Source organism: Lupinus angustifolius, chromosome LG08, assembly GCF_001865875.1.
Source record: "Lupinus angustifolius cultivar Tanjil chromosome LG08, LupAngTanjil_v1.0, whole genome shotgun sequence".
Lineage (NCBI taxonomy): Eukaryota > Viridiplantae > Streptophyta > Magnoliopsida > Fabales > Fabaceae > Lupinus > Lupinus angustifolius.
The window spans coordinates 17045801-17052604 of record NC_032016.1 but is presented as its reverse complement, the minus strand read 5'-3'; positions in this window follow the sequence as shown (position 1 = coordinate 17052604).

Sequence of the window (6804 nt, the reverse complement as noted above, 5' to 3'; positions counted from 1 at the left end):
AAGTAGAAATACATAATCAACTTTCAAATGAAATTGTTAGGAGCATGAGCCATCCATCCAAGGATTGGATGCTTTAAGTTCCAAATGAGATTATAAAATGAATTTTTGCATCTCATTTGCCTTCTCCTTTCTCCTCTTGAATTATAAACTAAAAACTATAAAACTTACTTAAAAAGAACTTCTATGAACAAAGAAATAAGAAGAGAGAATTGTGTTTCTACTTCAGGGAAGAATTCTTGATTTTTTTGGCTTGTGAAAGTCTCCTTTAATGAAGGAAATACCTTCCTATTTATAGAGTTCCCTGCCACCGCTGAGCTGCTTGTTTGCACCGCTTAGCAATTGACCAAACCCTTCAGCATGGGTTTGGTCACTTGGTCACCTCCTAAAGCTTGACTCACCAAGGCTAGTTGTGAGCTATGGGACCAGCTATGGTGAGCTACTCCTGAAAAGCCTATGGTGGGCTACTCGAAGTGAGGTCATGCATGACTTCATGGTTTCTTGATGGCTAAGTCAATTTTGGGTGCACACCACTGAGCACACATTCTGCACCGGTAAGCTGCCTGCTTGAGCAGCTTTGACCGTGCTGACTGAGACGTGGCTTGGTGCTCGCTGACCTGGTTAGGTGTCTGGTTCATCGTTGAGCACACATGTGGCACCGCTGAGTTGTCTGCTTGAGCAGCTTGGGCGTGTGCCAGGCTTGTGTCTGACCGTGCCAAGCTTGTGTTCTGACCGTGTCAGGTTTTGTCTGGTGCTAGGTTGAGCGGTCAAGCAGGTCGGCTAAGCTGCCTGCTTGAGCAACTTAGTCTGTGCCAGGTTGGTTTGACTAAGCCAGGTTGGGTCTGACCGTGCCAGGCTGGTGTCCAGGTCAGCTGAGCGTAGCTTGGTCCACGCTAAGCTGCCTGCTTGAGCACCTTGAGTTTGACTTCTTTTTCTTCTTGGGCCATGAGTCTTTATTCTCTTTTCGTTTTCTTTCTAAATCCTACAAAACATATTAAAGAGAAATACAAACACAAATATACAAGATTGTGATATTTATCCAAAAATTATTGTTTTTAAGTTGGTTTTCTACAATTTGCATAAGATAAGTGCCATAAAATGATGGTGAAAAGTGTATACTTTTTGCACTTTTCACAACCTACTCAGACGAGTGGCACTTAACTATTATTTAGTGCATTACATAAGGTTTGAAAATCATCTTATCATTCTAGGACACTAGATGAAGGATTTAGAAATGATGTGTGGAATCAACCGAAAGTATAACAAATAACTTGTAATATTTTCAAAATCAATTGCTTCTAGAAATAATTCCATATTTCCAACCAATTTTCTCCTCAAGAATTTATGCATATTAGTTGTTTATGTTTCTTTATTTACTTGTTAAAAATTCATAAACAAAATCAAATAAAAAATATATTTAAAACTTTATTAGTAATATAACATGTTTATAATAATGATCTATTAGGCAATTCCTTGTGGTTCAACATAACCCTATACTATACTATAATTGAATCTTGGAAAAGATGCAAATGTAAAATTGTAAAGATTTAACTTATAAATTTTATTTGTTGACAAGAAAAAGAAACCTTGAATCAAAATACAATTTAACTCATAAATTGTATCTTTGTGAAAACGAAAAATACACAGTTATAATGAGTGACCTAACTACTAACTTTTACTTTCTGTCATTTATTTTTTGCAGCTAACATTTACTCTCTATCATTTACTTTTCTACACCGAACATTTATTTATTGTTTTACTCTTTATTTTTTATATCAACCATTCTAAAGAAGTGGTACGGTTAACTTCTAACTTTATTCTTTTGTTCATTTTATTATTCTTTGATACCAACCTTTCGTAAAGTTGGAATTAATTCAACAAAGCCGAGATGGTATGAAATTGTTAATACTTCAATATAGCTAAGTTTTTTATTAAAGGAACATTCTTGAAACCATTATTCCGCCATTGAAACTTATTCCAACAAAGCCGAGATCACGAATAAAGTATTGATCTGTCATTAAATAAATCAATCAGAAACTTGCCTTACTAAGCAAGAAAACTCCTTCAACAAATTGGCGTCGCTGGCGAGGAATTGCTAAATAATAGAAATTATTATTTACTATGCTATATTATTAATAATCTTGTACAAAAATATTTTTCCTCATTTTGTACAAATTAATTTGAATTTGTACAAACAATGTAAATTATAAATATTGTTTATTCTTAATCACTAACTTTCTTGTGAAAAAACAGAAACATTTCCTTTAGTGCATGCATTACAGGAAAAAACAAGTTGAATTTTCTTTCGATCCGCTTGAAAAAACACTACGACAGAAAAAGAAAGCTCAAAGGAAAGCTAAAAAGAAATCAGAGACAATGGCCAATAATAAGCAAACACTGAAGGATCAAGGACAGAAAACTAGCCAAATACTAGTGGATTTGCCAGTTTCACGCCTAGAACCATGATAAGAATTGGGAGACAATGTGGTACCCAAAACACCCTGGAAATGAAATATAGATTGGTAAAACTAATGTATACCAATCCATTTGCCGGTCTAGAGCAGGAAGATCCATACAACCATCTCACAAAATTTATGAGTTTGTTGGAACTGCTGGAGTATCAGAAACTGAAGAGGAAACTACTGTTATGAGGCTTTTCCCTTTAACTCTGATAGGGAAAGCTAAAGAATGATTTCTAGATCTGCCTCCACATATTCAGAATGACTGGAACCTAGTGGAGGAAATATTTATGAGCAGATACTTTCCACAAGGAAATTTATGGATCTGAAGATATCAATATCCACATTTATTCAACCTGCTGGGGAAAGTCTTTGCGAATCTTGGGATAGATTCAAATCTATGCTAAGAAATTGCCCAAATCATGGATTTGATGTGCAAAATCAAATCCATATCTTCGTTAATGGATTGCAACAACAACACAAATGGATTCTGAACACTACGGTTGACGGAAAACTTTTGACTAAACCACCACAAGAAGTCATTAATATAATTGAATCCATGGCATTGAATGACCAAAAAAGTCAGCACCAAAGAGGACCACCACCAAGGAGAGGTGAAATTCTTGAATTGAGCTCAACCGATGCAATGTTGGCTCAACATAAACTGCTTCAACAACAGCTTGATGAACTGAACCAAAAGCTTAATGATTTACCTCGACAACTACGAGAATCTTCAAAGAAGCAAGTTTATAGGTGTGACAATTGTGCTGACAATCATGAAGCAGACCATTGTCAGAATGAGGAAGTCTACTTTTAGGGCAATCCTCCAAGGTAGAACTTTCAAAATAGTTATCCTCAAGGGGATAATAATCAGTTTCAGAGGAATGAACCTTGGAGACAAGATAATCCTCAAAAACCACCATCTCAATTCTACCCAAGGAATAATTAGTACCAACACCCAACATAGGACAAAAGTGTTAAACTGGAGGACACACTAAATCAGTTCATACAAAAGACGATGTCAAACCAGAAGAACACTGATGCATCACTCAGGAATATGGAAATTCAAATGGGGCAATTGGCCAAACAACTAGCTGAAAATCAAAAATTAACATTTTCAGCTAATACAGAAGTCAATCTGAGATAGCACTGTAATGTTGTCCTAAGGGGTGAACCAAGCTCGGCTGAGCAGTAGAAAGACGATGGTGAATTCTGGGTATTTAGGTAACATGCGTCAAACTATTGACGTTAAAAGAACGTTTGTTGTGAGGCAACCCAATACACTTTGTCTTTCCCTTCATCCTTTTCTTTTATTTATTATTTTATTTTATTTTTATGACAAAATGAGAAAAAATTTTATAATCAAAGGAAAAAATTAACTTTTTCTCTTAAAATAATTGTTTTTTTGAGTTTTAGGAAATGAATCAGAAAATTTTCAAAAAAAAAAGTATGTGAAAATATAAATATTCAAGAATGGGTTATTGAGCCAAGTCAAAATTTTGTAAAAACTCAAAAAGAACTCAAACCAAGGCCAAGTCATAGCCATGACTCAACCAAACTCAGTCAAACCTTGAACAAAGACCCACCGCCCAGTGTGAGTGACCACGTGCTCAACGTAGGTTTGACATGGGCCATGTGGCCTAGGGGAAAAAAATCCCCTTAAAAGAGGAGTTATCTTATCCTCATATCTCTTGAATAAATCAAACATTTGACCAAATATTCCCACTCTTTTTAAACCCATCAATGTTCTGATTTTGAAAGCACCAAGTCATTTTCAAAATTTATCAAATCACAAAAGCTTTCATTTTTTCTAAATGCTCTCAAGTTCTTCACCATCATGTAAGTATCTTCTTTCTCTTTACTTTTTCATACTTATTTCTTCCTTTTTGAAGCTTCTTGTTTGGGAATATGTTTTTAGAACAAATGAAAATAATTTTTGAGAAAACCCAACACAAAAAGTTTCAAAAAGTCACCATGTTGTTGAGATGTGTATATGCTTATTGATTATGTTTAAACTTGAATAGATGTGTTTGTTCATGATTAAAACAAAAGAAAAATTCTTTGACACATCTCATGCTCACACTTTCAAATGATAGAAATGTAGATCATGAAAACTTGAAAACAAATTTTAGAACTTTTGATCATAGTGTTTTTTATTAAACCACATATCTAACCAACATGCCTTTCAAAACTTTTCTGAAAATAGAGTGTGAAAAGAGGGGTTGTTTTGGTTAAGTGAAAATGTTTTCAAAGTGGTTCAACCAAAAAGAATGAGATATGTTAGAAACATGAGTAAACATTCAAAGTCATGAACTTCTTTGCAAAAAATTTGAAAAATCAGTACTTTGAAATCTCATGTTGGCCGAACACTATAAATGAAAGTTGACATGAAACTTGTTCAAAAATCACCAACAATAAAAATATCATTGAATAGTCAACTTGACTAAAAAAATTTGAAACTTGTGCACTTTTGAATGAGGCATCACATTTTTTCTTTTGTTTACTTTGTGAAAATTTTAAGATTCGGCCATGAATATAATTTTTCTCAAAGTAACAAATTTGAAGCAAAATGAAGTTGTATGCTCTAAACAATCTCAAATCTTGATTTTAATAACTAACTCCTTGGTTTGGAAAAAATATTTTGTTGGAATTATAAATTTTGTAGGAGATGATCAAGGAGAGGAAAGGAAGTCACTAATGAAGATAAGAGCACCAAATTTGCTTCAAAGGATGCCAAGAAAAAAATCGAAGAAATAACTCCAAAAAGTGCAATCAATTTAGAGAAGATTGTCAATTTGGATGAAGATGAGTTTGGAGGCTTCACTTTCATAGTGGAGAGGTACAGTTGGAAAAAACTTGCTCAACCCAAAAAGATGTTCTCATTGGATGTGGTGAAACAATTTTACACCAACTCCATTGTTTCAAGTGAGGCAATGATGAATCGGTATACATGGGCGAATGAGACCCAAGTTTTTTATGACAAGTACATGATAAATAATTACCTGGGCAACTCGTGGACCCCATCATCAACCAATGATCATGACTTGTGCACCTATCAATTGAAGTTAAATGCTGCCTATTCAGGGGAAGGAGAAGGACATGATGAAGCCTATGTCAAAGAAAGCTTATGTTTGGAAGGCTTAGAGCTCAATCAAAGTGGGCTAATTTTCAGATTTTGTATTACCCAAATTTGGGCCATTTTGTGCTGTCGAAAATATGGCCTTCCTCACATGCCTTTGATTTTCCAATCCCCAAGGCAAAACTCATCAGTTCTATATATGATGAAGACTCCATTGATATTGCTACAATCTCTCTGATGCTATTCATGATTGGATCACGAGGGGAGTTCTTTCATTGATTCTGCCTTCATTGATCACTAACCTTTGCAAGTATCCATTTGTACCTGAGCCTTACAAGGAGGTCATGGCCTTGAAGACTGAAATCAATGCATCATATGTAAGCACTTACTACAAGGAGAAAAGCATATCACAAGCTCGGGCTGAGCTTAGGAATTATTTTGGCAATTTAGGCCAAAATCAACAAATTACTCATGGGAAGACAATGACCTCCAAACTAGACACCATCATACAAGAGCAACAAATGCAAAACCTACAACAAAAGGTTTGCTATCGAGACATCAAAGGGGTCTACAAAAGCTTGCATAGCATCTTTAGAAAAAGATCCAACCTCAAGGAAGGATCCTATGAGGAATTTGTGATAAGCACTAAGTGGCCCGAGGGATGATCTCAAGACACAAGTGAGGAGGAAGAGAAGGAGGAAGATGAAGATTGAGAAAGCTCTTTCCGATTTTCTCTTTTTCCTTACATGCATTTCCAAGTTAATTATCTTTATTTTGTATTTTGAATATTTGGTACTATGTTTATAGTTGCTATTATGTTTTAAGTTGCTACTATGTTTTTAATTTATGTCATGTTTTATGTTTAATTAAATTTTTGTTTAGAAGTAATATGTTATTTTTTAGAAAAATTTCATATACATCAAACATCTCCTTAAAACCAATATTTCCATTGGCTTGAGGACAAGCCATCATTTAAAGAGAGGGAACATGGTTTAATGCATATGAATTTTTTTAAAGGAAAGTTAATAGTGTATATAAGATTGTATAGTTATATAAAAAGTAATTTGGTTGTCCATAAACTCAAAAAAAAAATTCAAAAACGAAATCAAATTGGCTAAATAAAAAATTATGGAATGATTACATTATTAGAAATTACTAACCATATCTTGACTTAAAGCTTTTATTTAAGAAAATGAGATATATGCTAAACTTTTTAGGATGAGGATTAGAATATGATAGGGATGAGGATGAGCATGAGGATGAGGATAG